This window comes from Crinia signifera, chromosome 5 (genome assembly GCF_055691185.1).
Source record: "Crinia signifera chromosome 5, ASM5569118v1, whole genome shotgun sequence".
NCBI classification, from domain to species: Eukaryota; Metazoa; Chordata; class Amphibia; order Anura; family Myobatrachidae; genus Crinia; species Crinia signifera.
Window position 1 is genome coordinate 72997885 of NC_139221.1, and position 17132 is coordinate 73015016.

General features: G+C 46.3%; 1 protein-coding gene across 1 annotated transcript in view; it reads left to right on the forward strand.

Annotated features, from left to right (window-relative positions):
* LOC146080316 (ras-related protein Rab-10-like) overlaps nucleotides 1-17132 on the forward strand; it is a 74685-nt gene that overhangs the window by 52243 nt on the left and 5310 nt on the right. The gene's annotated exons all lie outside the window — the stretch shown is intronic.

Consider the following 17132-nt stretch of genomic DNA (forward strand, 5'->3'; position numbering starts at 1 on the left):
TAGAGAGGGCTAAAGCTTCCATACATAAAATAAATATCAGTGGTGATAGAGGGCAGCCCTGTCGGGTGCCGTTCTTAATGGCAAAGGGGCTTGAGAGGGAGCCGTTAACTCTGACTTTGGCTGATGGGTTGTGGTAGAGGGATAGAATGCGTTGGTAGAAGATGGGGCCTAGCCCCATGTGTTGTAACACACCGGACATGAAGCTCCAGTCAATCCTATCAAAAGCTTTTTCAGCATCGGTGGATAGTAGGATGGCAGGAGTCCTCGTCTTGGATATCTGGTGGATGAGGGCAAGGACTTTGGAAGTGTTGTCTCGAGCCTCGCGGCCCGGGACAAACCCCACCTGGTCACTGTGGATGATGGCCGGGAGGAAGGTCTTCAATCTATTAGCCAAAAGTTTGGCAAACAGTTTGACGTCCGAGTTGAGGAGTGAGATAGGGCGATAGCTGGGGCAGAGAGAGGGGTCCTTGCCCTCCTTGGGTATCATAGTAATGTGAGCTTCTAAGGACTGCTTAGAGAAGGGGGTACGGTCAGAAATGGAGTTAAAGGCCTCAAGGAGTAGGGGGAGTAGTTTACCCTTAAAGGCCTTATAATAGGCAATGGTGAAGCCATCTGGGCCAGGACTCTTCCCCGCAGGAGAGGATTTTAAAGCCTCTTCCAATTCGAGCATAGTGAAAGGCTTCTCTAGGCTCTCTATATCTAGTGGGGAAAGTTTTGGGAACCCAATCTTAGTGAGGTAGTCACTGACTGCACTTTGCTTCTCTGTAACGCTGGCAAAGCAGCCTGCAGAGGTGAGGTTGTATAGGGAGGAGTAATAGGAGCAAAATGTCTCAGCAATTTTGTCAGTTTCATGGAGAGCTCGGCCCCCCCCATCTCTAATAGAGGGTATAAAGGAAATGGCCCTCTGTTCACGCAGTGCTCGGGCCAGCATTTTGCCGGGTTTGTTGCCCCACTTATAAAATCTGCTACGACATTTCCTATAGGAAAATTTTACTTTGTCAAGGAGGATCTTGTTTAGTGCTGAGCGGGCAGCAATAAGTTCAGCATAGATATCGGGGGAGAGGGATGTTTTATGGGATGCTTCTAGGGATTGTATCCTCTGCAGAAGACTTTCAATCTGTCCCGCTCTCTGCTTCTTTAGGAATGAGCCCAATTGAATACACTTCCCTCTCAGCACGCATTTATGTGCTTCCCAGATCGTAGGTTTGGAGACGTCCGGGGTATCATTACATGCTATATATCCCGTGATGGCCTCTTCGAGTTGGGACCGGCAATAGGGATCATTTAGCAGGGACTCGTTAAAGCACCATGATCGGTTGTATGGGGGAGGAGGTCCCAGGGAAAGGTGCAGTGTAATAGGGGCATGGTCTGACCAGGTCGTAGGACCTATCTTGGCCTCTTGGACGATTTGGAGATATCTGTGGTCTAGCAATAGATAGTCGATTCTAGAATAGGACTGGTGAGGGGAGGAGAAGTGGGTATAGTCTCTCTCTGAGGGGTGTAGGATACGCCATACGTCGGACAGCTGGTGAGTGTGAAGCAGCCTCCTTACCCTGCGGGATGTCCGTTCGGAATGGGAGGGTCCAGAGGAGGCATCTAGGCGAGGGTCAAGAGCCCAGTTCAGGTCTCCTCCAATTACCAGGATCCCATCCCGGAGAGACGATATCTTGTCGAGCATCTTCTCAAGAAAGGCAGGTTGGCCCTGGTTGGGAGCATAAATATTGACAATGGTTAAAGCTGAGTTAGCAAGCTTACAATTAACAAGTAGGCATCTACCCTCCTCCAACGTATGGGCTACTGGGTCTGACACAGGTAAATGTTTAGCAAAAAGAATTGCCACTCCTTTGGACTTAGAGTGTGGGTAGTTACTATAGAAGGCAGTAGGAAATAAATAATTGCTAAGTTTGGGCGCCATCTCAGAGTTACGGAAATGCGTCTCTTGCACCAAGACTACGTCGGCCCTTTCAGCGTGGAAGGAGCGAAGGGCCTGGGATCTTTTTTCTGGGGTATTTAGCCCTCTAGCATTGATGGAAAGTATCTTAAGAGAGGTAGCCATATGGGAGGTAGAAGATAGTTTGAAATACTGGAAAAGCCCCGGAGGGGGGGTGAGGGAGAGGGAAACTGAAATAAGGATAGGAAACAGCAGAGGAGAGAAAAACAACAACAATAATCACTTCAGTAATCCTTAAACATTTCAAGCTATTAATAATTAGTATAAGAGCAAAAAATAACCGCATCCGGACAAAAAGAGGGACTACCAGAGTACCCATGTCACGGAGAAAAAGGTTGCGGCGGGGGGCACACTAGGGGGCAGTGTCTTCGTCAACCTAAGAAAGCAAAACTCAAACAAGGTATAACATATATAAGAAATCACAGTGCGGGTTGCTAGGAGGCATAAGAGGTGTAACTTAGTCATGGAGGGCACCAGTCAACCGCAGTAAAGGAAACCAACAATATCAGAAAACTATGGAGAGCCTTTTGAAAGGGTAGAGGCAGAGGGGGTAACCCTCATAGTGTCACGGGGGGGGCGGCTGCATGGGGGGAGTTAGCTCCTCTAGATTTTTTCTTGGAGTTCTCCACTTGTTCCCAGCGGGGTCTCCTCGGAAGGCTAGTTGGCGGCATGGGGGGGAGGGAAAAGGCCTGACAATCTGGCAGTTGTATGGAGTCCAGGCCGAGTGTGGAGCAGAAATCTGGGAGGTCTGGTGGGTCTTTGATGGTGATTATTCGGCCGTCGTGTGAGACCTGAAGAGACAGCGGGAACCCCCACCTATATTTAATGCCCTTTCGGCGAAGTGCTTCCGTGAGGGGCTTCAGCATCCTGCGCTGTTGGAGTGTGCGCCATGAGAGGTCCTGGTAGATCTGTAGGCGGGCATCTCCGAACTCCACTCCCTCCAAGCCGCGAACCCTACGGAGAATCTCCTCTTTTTGAGAGAAGTAGTGGACCCGACAGATGACGTCTCTGGGGCGGTCTGTTGCCAGTCCTCTTGGGCGTAAGGCTCGGTGAGCCTGATCAAATTCTATAGAGTCATTGGGGTCTAAGTTCAGGATTTCCCCGAAGATCTTGTTGAGTGCGTCCATGAGGCCTGAGGGGGGGATGTCTTCCGGGAGGCCGCGTACTCGCAGGTTGTTTCTGCGTCCCCTGTTATCCAGGTCGTCCAGTTTGTTTTGCGCTGCCCGCATATCTAGGGACTGTTGGGCAAGTGACTCACGCAGGCTGGATAGTTGGGAGTGCACAGCATCTCTGTCATCTTCTAGTGTAGCCACCCGAGAGCCTAGGTGAGATACGTCAGCTTGCACAAGGGCTATTTGAGACTGCATAGATTCGTGAAGACGTGTTTCTAGGGCTTGCATATCTTGTTTGGATGGCAGCGATTTAACATGGGAGAGGATCTCCGTTATCTCACCTCTGAGCTGTGACAGGGAGTCGAGTGAGGCCTCGGGTGTGGGAGCAACCGCCATGATGGGAGTGGCGGTGGTACCTTCACCAGAGGGGACCCCAGGGGTGTCCGCGGACTGTGGGAAGGATAGGTAGGAGCGTAGATTCTGTTGATAGGTGTTGTCACGAGGTTTCTGGGGGGTCTTACTCTGGGAGCCTTTCCCTCTCTTGCCCATTTAGAGAAAAAGGAAAAAGCTAGCGAGCAGTTACATGCAGATGAAGCACTGTGTAGGTAGGAAGACGAAGGTCACATTCCCCTGTTAGTGGGACGGCATGGCAGGGGAGGGGCGCTCACATTAGGCCCAGATGCTGAGTATGTGGAATCACATCGCCGCACATCTGAGAGGCGGCAGGGGGTAGCCCGGAGGCCCCGTCACTGATGGTCCGTGGGATGGGGCTGTCGGGAGTTACTGTGTAGGTATATTGTGTCACCAGAAATTCAGAAGATGCTCAGTGGGCCGGGGGAGGAGCAAAGGATAGCGTTTAATGGGGGGTGCTGTGGTTTATATAGCCCCTCGTCGTCACGGGCGGGAGAGTCAGCAGAGGCCGGGCGCCGACACCTAGGAGGTAGTCCGTTCAGGGTCTTCCGGGGCAGGTGGCAGCCGGTCCTCACATAGAAAGTATGGAGGGGATCGGGTGTGTGCCTTATGCTGAGAGTGTGCCCCTGTATAGGCTGTTGGAAGGACAGTTCACGTTCTCAGTGGGCTCTGCACCTCTTATCCCAGGGGTGGGGGTGGATGGGGGAACCCCAGAGGCTGGAGCATATGTGGGTAGGGGAGCTTTGGCTGTGGTGCAGGGAAGGACAGGGACAGTATGCAGCTTCTCCAGCTGCTCTACTCACAGGCTGTGCAGCAGGATGTTTCTGTCCCTGTGATCCAAGATGGCCGCCGCTGGAGATGTATGCCCGACGAGTGCGGCTTCTCTCCCGTCTCCCGGGTCCCCTAGGCAGGTCAGCAGTGTCAGAGGGGGTAGGGGCGCCTCCCGGCCACCACCCCTATCGGAATCTGTGTCCCAATCCGCCGCCGCGTCCCGCCAGCTGCCGCGATGCGGCTGTGGAGCTCCGTCGGCGGGTGCCGGCAGTTACTTGAGGCCGCGGCTTCAGCAGTGGCTAGGCCGCAGACCGCGGAACGGGGTTTTCTCCGTCCCCTGCTCCACGGCGCTCTCTCCCCCGGTTCGGAGTGTGCGTCCAGGTTCCCCTGGCCGGTCAGGTAGTGGCAGATGTCCCCAAAGAGCCTCTTTTAAGGGCTGAGTGCAGGAGCGCTACAGGTATGCGTCCTGTTCCCTGCACAGCCAGGCCACGCCCCCCCTCACTTTTGCTCTTAAATAATTCCCTAGTGGTACAGTTCCTTCTCAAACGTAGAAACTCACCTTTAGGGAGATTTTTGATTGTTGGTGGAAAATGTGAGCTTTCTTTGTGGAGTAAGTTGTTAGTTGCAGTTTCCTTCCTAAAGAGTTTTGTGTGGATGTTGCCATCCTCATTCGGGTAAATTTGGAGATCCAGGAAGGTTGCCTCTGTTTGACTGACATTATAAGTCAGTTTCAGATTCAAAGAGTTGGAGTTCAGGATTGAGATGAAGTCATGAAGATCCTTTTCTTCACCCTGCCATATTAAGAAGATGTCATCTATATATCTTATATAAGTGACAATATGGTGGGTGTAATTATCATTGGATTCCTTGAAGACGACCTCCCTCTCCCACCACCCGAGGAACAGGTTGGCATACGTGGGCGCGCATGCCGCGCCCATCGCTGTTCCCCGGGTCTGGAGGAAGAATTTGTCGTCAAAAGTAAAATAGTTTTTCTTTAAAACAAAATCCAGTAGGATCAAGAGAAAGTCCTTGAAGTCATCCATGCCCTCTAAGGTAAGAAAATATTTGACCGCTAGTATACCTTGATCATGATCAATGCTGGTATACAGCGATTCTACATCCATGGTAACTAAATACTGATCTGGATCGAGATGGACGTCATTTAGTTTTCTCAAAACATCTCGTGTGTCCTGTACATACGAGGTCAGCGTATGCACATGATGTCTCAAATGATGATCTATGAAGATGCTGGCCTGTTCTAGAATGCCTCCTATACCCGACACTATTGGGCGCCCCGGTGGGTGCTCCAAGTTTTTATGTGTTTTTGGCTGCATATAAAAAGTAGGGACCTTCGGGTTATCAACTCTCAAGAATGCCAGTTCACTGTTGGTAATGATGCCTTTTTTGTGTGCTCCTTCTATCAATCGCATGTACAACATCTTAACCCCTTCCTGACAGAGCCAGTTTTTGCGTTCCTGACAGAGCCCTTTTTTTCAAATCTGACATGTCTCACTTAAGTGGGGATAACTTTTTTTTGCTTTTACTTATCCCAGTGATTTTGAGAGTGTTTTTTCGTGACACATTGTACTTCAAATTAGTGGTAAATTTGGGTCGATACAGTCTGTGTTTTTTTGTGAAAAATACCAAAATGTCGTAAAAAAATGGAAAATTTAGCAATTTGCAAAATGTTAAATTTTCTGCTTGTGAGACAAATAATCATACCACTCAAAATAGTTAATAACTAACATAGACCATATGTCTACTTTATGTTTCCATCATTATTTCAACTTCCTTTTAATTTTTTTGGACACTAGGAGGCTTACAATATGAATAGCAAATTCTCAAATTTTCAAGAAAATTTCAAACACTGATTTTTTTAGGGACCAGTTCAGTTCTGATGTGACTTTGAGGGACTTGTATGTGAGACACCCCCATAAATGATACCATTTCAAAAACTGCACCCCTCACAGTATTCAAAACAGCATTTTGGAAGTTTGTTAACCCTTTAGGTGTTTCACAGGAATTAAAACAAAGTGTAGGTGAAATTTCAAAATTTCATTTTTTTTGCAGATTTGCAATTTTAATACATTTTTCTAAGGAACACAGTACATTTTACTAGAGAAATGTGACTAAAAATTGATTCCCCCAATTCTTTTGTTTTCATAAATATCCTATATGTGGCCCTAGTGTGCACGTTGACCAAACCACAGTCTATAGACGCGGTGACAGTTACAAGCCATGACGTAGATTTACGCCATGTGTCGGGAAGTACTTCCCGACCATGACGTAAATGTACGTCAATTGTCGGGAAGGGGTTAAAGTTTTCCGTAGGATTGAATATCATGAGATGATAGCATGTCTTATCCAAAAGTTCCCTATAGGCTTCTTTCATATAGGCTTCTTTGGGCCACAGCACGATGTTCCCGCCCTTGTCTGAGGGCTTTATAACCGTGTCTTCCCATTGGCTGATCTCCCAGTCTCCCTGATTTCACAGTTGTGTTGGTAAGAATCTCACTATAAATAGCATCCAAACTGAGCTCTGTGTGATGAGTTATAATTAATTGTTGCAAAAAATCGCATCCACACTCTGCTCTGTACAATAAATTTTTACAATGGATTGTATCCAACTAATTTGTGCAGATTTCTGATTGTTATCACAAAGCAACCTTTTTGCCCTCAATTCTATGTAGAAGAAGAGGGGTTAGTTGGTTGCTATGCCACAAAGAAAATAAATAAGCCAATATTTCACAGTTGTATGGGTAGAGATCTTATAGTAAATAGCGTCCAAACTGAGCTCTGTGTGATAAGTTACAATAAATTGTTCCGATGAATCCCATCCACACAGTGCAATAAATTGTTACACTAAATTGTGTCAAAAATGGTTAGTGCAGATTTCTGATCTCACAATATTGACCATCTAGCGAGTCAGATTGGACCTACTACTGTCACTGAGTCTTGCATACGTGCATTGGGCTCAGGATGAGAGAGTCCTTCTCTGTGCTATAAGGTCGGAGAGAGGTAAGGTAATAACACTTCTGCTGTTGGGTAAACTGTGGGCGAAATGCCTTGTTGTTAAATTGGATTCAGTATGAAATCCCGGCGGTCGGGATCCCGGCGTTCAAAATCCCGACGCCGGAATCCCAACCGTCGAAATCCCGACAAGGGGGGGACGTGGATCGCCCCCCCCTTGCGGGCTCGCTGCGCTCTCCACGCAGCGGGCCCGGTGCCTCGCTACGCTCGGCACACTAATTTATTCTCCCTCCAGGCGTGTCGTGGACACCCACGGAGGGAGAAACTGTCGGGATTTCGGCGGTCGGGATTCCGGCGGTCGGGATTCCGGCGTCGGGATTCTGAACTCCGGGATCCCGACCGCCGGGATTTAAACTGCATCCCGTTAAATTAACATTGCAATGCAGCAGACCACACAGTATTGCCAATGAGAGAGTGTTGAAGATGAGAAAGTATAGGGTAACTTATGATAGTGTTGGTGTGGAAAGGATATTTAAAGTAGCCCACATGGAAACAAGTGCCACCTTCTGCTTTTAAAAAAGTCTTGCTCCCGCAGCGGACTTTGGTAATGAGAGAGGAAGAGCACAGGTTCTCAGTGTGGTGTGGAATAAGTAAAGAACACCGCTTCTGCTGTTGCTGTTAGATGACAACTGCTTCCATGTTGTTCAAACAACAGAGCATGGCAGTCTGTGTAAATCCGCCAGGAGAAAACGGTGGAGTACCTGTCTGAAGGAGAGTGCCTGGTGTGGAGAGAGAGAGAAGGGGGTTTCCTTTCCCAATGCTGGGTCTCTATTTGCGACTTCAGGCAGGCTCATACAGCGTGGCTCCTTCGTTATAAACAGGGTCCTCTGGTGTGCGGCTAGATTGCCTGGTAGTCTAAGTTACACTGCCCCGCCGGCGCCGACGGGCAGGGTGGAGGATGACGCGCGTTTCGCCTTCCAACAGCTTGATCACATCAAGTACCGTAAGGCAAGTGAGATCTTCTCAAATAGCCCCTTGTGAGTTAACTCCCCTATGGGGTATGGGGCGGTGATTGGCTGATCGTCATTGGTATCAAGTACAGCCTTGATAATGCGGGGTTCCATTATGTCCTTAATGGGAGGTTCCGGGTAGCGGGGCTTTCCCTGTGAGGTATGGGGTGGTGATTGGCCGATCGTCACTGATGACGTTGGCCTCGGTGATGCAGGGTTCACTGTCACCATAGTGGGAGGTTCTGGGTAGCGGGGCTTCCCCCTGAGGTAATGTAGCATCACCGCCTAGGAATTAACAAATTTAGTATGGATAAAAATACGCAATCCCTAGTGAAATAAATGGTCACATAAAACATGCGTCCATCCCATACGAATAGGTCATAAGGCATTAAGACCCTCCATGAAAGGAGCAACCTCCTCCACAGCCTCTCCACTTCAAAGTAATCCCATTATTCTGGGGTGCCCATAGGATAATAAGCAGAGAAAATGGTCACCCAATCCATAGGAGTATGGACAAAAACACTCACCTAGCAAACATCATCTCCTGGGCGAAGTCCACAATACAGGACCCCCGGAGACAGAGATAACTGCATTCCTTCACAAAAGTCACTCGGCTACATTACCTCCGGGGGGAAGCCCCGCTACCCAGAACCTCCCACTACGATGACAGTGAACCCTGCATCACCGAGGCCAACGTCATCAGTGACGATCGGCCAATCACCACCCCATACCTCACAGGGAAAGCCCCGCTACCCGGAACCTCCCATTACGGAGATAATGGAACCCTGCATTATCAAGGCTGTACGTCACCAATGACGATCAGCCAATCACCGCCCCATACCCCATAGGGGAGTTAACTCACAAGGGGCTATATGAGAAGATCTCACTTGCCTTACGGTACTTGATGTGATCAAGCCGTTGGAAGGCGAAACGCGCGTCATCCTCCACACTGCCCGCCGGCGGGGCAGTGTAACTTAGCCTACCAGGCAATCTAGCCACACACTAGCCGCACACCAGAGGACCCTGTTTATAACGAAGGAGCCACGCTGTATGAGCCTGCCTGAAGTCGCAAATAGAGACCCAGCATTGGGAAAGGAAACCCCCTTCTCTCTCTCTCCACACCAGGCACTCTCCTTCAGACAGGTACTCCACTGTTTTCTCCTGGCTGATTTACACAGACTGCCATGCTCTGTTGTTTGAACAACATGGCAGCAGTTGTCATCTAACAGCAACAGCAGAAGCGGTGTTCTTTACTTATTCCACACCACACTGAGAACCTGTGCTCTTCCTCTCTTTTTTTAAAAAGCAGAAGGTGGCACTTGTTTCCATGTGGGCTACTTTAAATATCCTTTCCACACCAACACTATCATAAGTTACCCTATACTTTCTCATCTTCAACACTCTCTCATTGGCAATACTGTGTGGTCTGATGCATTGCAATGTTAATTTAACAACAAGGCATTTCGCCCACAGTTTACCCAACAGCAGAAGTGTTATGACCTTACCTCTCTCCGACCTTATAGCACAGAGAAGGACTCTCTCATCCTGAGCCCAATGCACGTATGCAAGACTCAGTGACAGTAGTAGGTCCAATCTGACTCGCTAGATGGTCAATATTGTGAGATCAGAAATCTGCACTAACCATTTTTGACACAATTTAGTGTAACAATTTATTGCACTGTGTGGATGGGATTCATCGGAACAATTTATTGTAACTTATCACACAGAGCTCAGTTTGGACGCTATTTACTATAAGATCTCTACCCATACAACTGTGAAATATTGGCTTATTTATTTTCTTTGTGGCATAGCAACCAACTAACCCCTCTTCTTCTACATAGAATTGAGGGCAAAAAGGTTGCTTTGTGATAACAATCAGAAATCTGCACAAATTAGTTGGATACAATCCATTGTAACAATTTATTGTACAGAGCAGAGTGTGGATGCGATTTTTTGCAACAATTAATTATAACTCATAACACAGAGCTCAGTTTGGATGCTATTTATAGTGAGATTCTTACCAACACAACTGTGAAATAATTGGTCTGTTAAAAAAAAAAATTCTGTGGCATAGCAACCAACCAATCTCCCCCCCCCCCCCCCTCTTTTTCTACATAGAATTATGGGCGAAAAGGTTGCTCTGTAATAATAATTTGAAATCTATACAACCATTAGGATATACTCTATTGTAGCAATTTATTGTATGGAGCAGAGTGTGGATGGGATTTATTGCAACAACTGGTTGTAACCTATCACACAGAGCCCATTTTTGGATACAATTTATTGTAACAGTTTACTGCATAGAGCAGAGTGCGGATATAACTTATTGCAACAACCCATTGTAACTACTACAGAAAACTCAGTTTGGATGCTATTTACTGCAAGAATTCTACCAATATAAATGCGACATATTGGCCTGTTTATTTATTTTTTCCACATAGCAACCAACCAAACCCCCTTTCTTCTACATAGAATTGTGGGCAAAAAGGTTGCTCTATGAGAATGTATACCAATTATCTGGTTTGATAAACTATCTAACTTGCAGTCAGTCTATCAATGTTTGGCAATACTGTCTAGAATCTGATTGTATACCACTTACCGGGTGTTGAAAAGCCAATTATCAGGCTTGACAAGTTATTGAGCCACATATCAGTAATTTTACTGACAGGGTAGGAATACTGACTGGTGACCTGCTTAGGTCCATAAACAAGTGCTCGTTATCCAGCCAATTAATACCTGCAATACTGTCCGGAAGTTTTGTTTGTATATCCAATTACTCTAGGTCGACAAGAGACTGCCTGACGATCTACATCTTTTCACTGACAGCGTCACATCCTCTGACTGACAGTGTGTTAATATTATTATTGTGTGTGGAAAACTATTAATTGCACACTTTAATTTTTTGATTAAAGTGTGCAAGTACTAGTCTAAGTAGGGAATTCTTTCCCCAAAATTTTTATAAAAACCCTTCAGACGATTCCTAGCTGATATAGCAATTAGCTCTGCTAGGCACATCTCTATATTGATTGTTCTGATATAGAACTCAATTTCTAAAAAATCTGTACAGCATATTATAAAAGGTCACTGCAGAATCAATGTTGTTTGTCCCTTCTGTTTGGTTTTGTTTTGTTTGCCAATGTATGTCCGCCCTATCTTAATTAATTAAAATGAAAAGTTAAGTTTTAAATCATAATCATAATACAAAGAGTGCCCCACAAAAAGAGTCCACTTTCCTCTCTCCCTCCTAGTGTATTTTCTGGATAGTAAATCCCGAAAATACGAATGTGTAAAAAATAGGTGTATTTCTGGATACGAATACACCTATTTTTTTGCGAATTTTGTTTAGTAAATTTCCCCCAAAGTGCCTATTTATCATGACAAGGGAACCTAATTCAGATGGGTTCCTACACTAACAATATATAATTACATAATGTAGGACTGACCTCTCTCACTACCTGTGAACTGCAACCAATATTTGTAGAGACTGATTATATACTTATATGCTACTCTGGTCAGAAACAGCTACTGTATGTATAGATGAGTGTGGGAGCAGGGCTGATCCGCATCTTTACCATATTAAGGCAATAAGTAATCATTAGTCCTCAGCACGTACTGATGAACCTAATCTCAAGTGACAACCATTTCAGATTTTACTGTGTCATTAATTATTGAACATCACAACTGTTACAACCCTTACAGCTCCTATATCAGTAATGCCTGTAATGTGAGCCAGGTGCTTCTGTGCATTTACACTTCATCATTTCATCACAGGGAAATAGTGCAACTTCTGTAAATGCTGAACCTTTGAATATTTGCAAAATCTCCTCAAACTGATACATGGCACCTTAAGAGTAAATGGAAAAATATTAAAATAAAATTATTTTTTAATTTATAAAAAAAGTTGCTGCAGCAATGTAATCGTCAGTTGCTGTAACTCGCAAAATATTGATAAAGCCAATAGTTTGTTGATACATTGCGCTGCTAGGTAAATTTCAGTTACTTAGTGGTAGACGCTATGCACAATTGTACCAGAAAACCTGATCAAATAAATAATTTTATATACTCAAAATCAATAAAACAACATACACAATAATAATATCTAATAACAATAAAAAATATATAAATAATATTACTAAAAAAGTCACGACTGAATTCAGATAATTATGGGGAAAGAATTTTCATCAATATATTGCAGTTAGATCCCACTTAGGTTTTATTGCTTAATGCCAATAGTAGTTAGTGCTGGACGCCAAAAATTAGAAGGGTTAAATAACTCATTGTTGGCTTATTTTTTTGTTAAATACATCATGAGAAAATCAAAATTGTTTCATGTTATTTTTCAAGTGAGCATAGATTTAACGCATTCTGGGACTTGGGAGATGTGCCATGCCTAGGAGATATTTTCCAGAGCAACCAATAAGATTCTTTCTATCGCTTAAAATACTAAATTAATGACAGAAGCTGATTTGCTCACTTTTGGAAATTATTATTAATTTATTTTATTTATTTACAGTTTCTTATATAGCGCAGCAGATTCCGTTGCGCTTTACAAATGTTGACAACAATGAAAGAACAAACTGAGTAAAACAAACAGACATAGAGGTTGAAGGGCCCTGCTGCAAGCTTACAATCTATAGGAAATTATCCACTTTATCTATCTCTAAATGTGAGATATACAAACCTTGAAAAGTGAGAAGATGGAAAAGAACAATCAACTATTACCTGTCATTTTTTAAACTCAGCTTGTGAAATGACAGGAGCTGATTGGCTGGTGGGTTTTCACTCTCCATTTTAACACTTTTCAAGCTTAGTAAATATGGCCCTAACTCCTGGAACATCTTACCTTTGGGGTGTACGACTAATGCTTAAAGGCAGTCCCGAAAATGCAGAGAAATAAAAAAGAAAACCAGCTAAATTCCGCATTACAGTGAGAAAATAAAAATAGCTGGTATAATAGCAGATCAAGAAAGCATCATGAACATTTACAATCATAAAGAAACTACCAACTTTCCAAGTGTATACAAAAACATATAATCAGAGACAATCAGTTCTAAATGTCACTTTATTGAGATGCTCTGTGAGACTTTATATATGTTCTACATATTACAGCACAGAGTATGTAACTCAAGTTTATTCTCTCCACCTACAGCGCTGCTCTCTCCTCTGCCAAACAATCCTTTTTCAAATCTCTCATCTCTTCTCATTCCTCCAATCCCCGCTGTCTCTTTGAAACTTTCAACACTCTACTTCGCCCTGCACCACCCCTCCTCCCTTCATCCCTCACTGCCACTGACTTTGCCTCCTTCTTCCTCTCTAAAATTTAGATAATCTGACATGATATCTCCTCCCATACCCCCTCTGCTGCCCACCCACCCCAATCATCCTCCCCCCCCCCCCCAACTACCCAACTCTGTCATCATTCTGCCCTACTACAGCTGAGGAAGTCTGCTCCCTCATCTCATCCTCTCCCCCCTCTACCTGTCCCTTGGACCCTCTTCCCTCCCGTCTCCTCAGCTCCCTCTCCCCCACTAGCTGCTCCCACCTTGCTCACCTCTTTAAACTATCCCTTTCTACTGGCATCTTTCCCTCACCCTTCAAACATGCTCTGGTCTCACCTATTCTTAAAAAACCAAACCTGGACCCTTTATCTCCCACAAGCTACCGCCATATCTCTCTTCTCCCATTTGCCTCTAAAATACTAGAATGTCTGGTTTACAGGTGTCTCACCAGCTACCTGTCTGACCACTCCATCCTTGATCCCCTTCAATCTGGTTTTCGCTCACTTCACTCCACTGAGACTGTCCTAGTGAAAGTCACCAATGACCTGCTGTCAGCCAAATCCAAGGGTCACTTCTCCCTGCTTATCCTATTGGACCTATCTGCTGCCTTTGACACTATGGATCACCCTCTCCTCCTCCACACACTCAAAAACATTGGCCTCTCTGGCACGGTTTTCAACTGGTTTTCCTCTTACCTCTCCAACCGTTCCTTCTTGGTCTCTGGCTCCACCTCACTGTTACGATCCGGGGAGTAACAGAGGTAACAGAACGTCTCCCAAACTGTATGGTGGTGCTGCCTCTAACCTCTCTCTATTGGCCCTCCCTGAAAGGTGGTCATGGACTGCGGGATGCTAGGCTTCGCCTGAAGCCACCACGGCTGAAAGGGTGAGTTAGGCCCGCCCAAGCTCCGGTGCAGCCAGGTGTTAGGTGGTGACAAGCCCACGACGACCGCCAAGGATAGGTCCAAGAGGACAATCTAACTAAACGAATAACCCCCACTAAAGAGGATAATGCAGAAGTACCAGTCCCTGAAATGACACAGGTATGGAAAATAATAAGGAAAATACTGCGACTCTGTCGCAACAAAAACAACAGTCAAGGGACCCTGTCGCAATCAAACACCAGACGACCTTGTCGCACACAGACAAGTTGTTCCTAGCACAACTTAAAGGGGAACAACCCCACATTAATAAACTATAGGAATAATGCCCAACCTCCTCTTGGGCAACTGATATGCACCACAGTGCAACCTAACCGTAGCCTAAGACTTCTCACGACACCGGGCATAAGATGGAAGGTAGTGGTTCCCAGATGCTTGGGAGTCAGCAGGCTACCGCAGGAAAGGTAGCAGCAGCACGTCCCAGGAAGAATCCTGCATAAGGCACAGGATGACTGGACCCAGACTGCAGCAGGACAAGATACTTGACAGAACAGGACAATCCAGACCAGGAAATTTGAAAACTAGGAAACAGGAAGCTATCACTGGCTCTGCATTGCTAGGGAGAATGCCTTAAGAAAGACTCAGGTGATAAGCACACCTGTGACATCTCCAGCCAACCTGCCAGCAGGAATAATGAGCTCATTATCAATCCGCCTTGTAAATAAATCAAGACTCCAGAAGATTTGAGCTGCAATGGCACAGACTGACCACCGGAGGCCACCAAAGAGTCAAATGCCAAACACAAACAGAACAGAAGACAAAACAGAACGGAACCATGCTAATGGTTCCTAACACTCACCACCTTCCATCCTTCCTGTCGGGGTCCCTCGGGGTTCTGTCTTTGGCCCCCTTCTGTTCTCCCTGTACACCTCTTCTCTGGGTGCATTCATTAACTCCTTTGGCTTCCAATATCTCCTCTATGCTGATGACACCCAAATCTACCTCTCCTCTCCTGATCTATCCCCCACTGTTCTCTCTCAGGTTTCCAACTGCCTTTCTGCCATCTCCTCCTGGATGTCTGAGCGATTTCTAAAGCTGAATATGGACAAAACCGAACTTTTTATCTTTCACCCAGAGCTATCCCCCCTACTAATATCTCTATCACTGTTAACAACACCATCATCTAACCCACGGGTGTCAAACACAAGGCCCGCGGGCCAAATCCGGCCCGCCAGACCTTGTCATGTGGCCCGCGCGAGGAGATAGCACGCAGGGGCAGTGTGTCCCAGCTCCTGCCTAGGCCACCTCCTCTCACCCATCCCCCACCCCGCGCGCACTCGCTCGCCGGAGCTGCGGGGTTGGTTGCTGGGACTGGGACGTCACGCAGCTGGCGATCCGTGCTGGACTGCTGGTAGTAGCGGTAACCGTGTGTGCGAGGCGGCTGACTTAAATAGGTTAGTAGTGTATAGCTCGGGCTGGTCGCTGTACGTGGGGATCTCTGTCACTGAGGGTGACATTTACACACCAGGCCATGCTCTCCTCTAGTCACTGCGTGTCTATCTTGCTAGCCCACATTAAAATGTCTTTCCCAAAATGGTGTCACCTCCTCTAGCATCCCTAAGGCAGCTCTGTACCTTCTGTCCCTGTCTACGACTGAACCCTGCACCCCAATATAATTAGTACTGGATGTGGAATTACATTTCTGTAGCATAGCTCTGTGTTTGATGGCCCACCATTTTTGTTATCACATTATTGTTATATGCATGTCCTGTTTCATACTGCTTTAAAGTACACCTTCTACAAGTTTTCTGTCATTTGTACTTTTTGGGGGGCCGACCCTTTGAGGGTGACCAAACTGCTGATGCGGCCCCCGATGAATTTGAGTTTGACACCCCTGATCTAACCCATTCCCCAACTCCGCTGCCTGGGTGTCACTCTCGACTCCTCCCTCTCATTTGCACCCCACATCCAAGCCCTGGCCCATTCTTGCCGGCTCCAGTTACGCAACATTTCTCGCATCAGGCCTTTTCTCTCACAGAGTGCAACTAAGCTTATCATCCACTCACTGGTCATGTCACGGCTCGACTACTACCATGCACTCCTCACCGGCCTCGCTCGATCCCAACTGGCTCCTCTCTAATCTGTCCTCAACTCTGCAGCCAGGTTTATCTTCCTCTCCTGCCGCTCTAATTCTGCCACTCCCCTTCAACAAAATCTGCACTGGCTCCCATTCCCCTACAGAATCCTCTTCAAACACCACACACTCACATACAGGGCCATCTCTAATTCCATTGCTTCATATATCTCTAATCTCATCTCCATTCATACACCCTCCCGCCCTCTACGACTGTCATCTCTCCTCCACCCTGATCACTGCTTCCCACGCTAGAGTACAGGACTTTGCCTTCAGTGGAATGCACTCCCTCACTCCATTAGACTCTCCCCGACTTTGCAAAGCTTCAAGCGGGCACTGAAAACTCACCTATTCATCAAAGTGTACCCTTCCACTGCATAAACTAGCTGGTTCTCCGACCCCGTGCCTGCTTACATCCTGCTATCTAGCCACCACCCACTTGCTTGCACCTCTTGTAATCTGTCTGTCTCCCCTTCCTACTAGATTGTGAGCTCCTCCAAGCAGGGCTGTCTTCTCTCTTGTTGTCAAAGCCCACTTCTCTTCACATTTCACTCACAGCTCTCCTATACTCAAACACTCAGTGACCATCTTCGTTCGCATACTCATCTCCATCA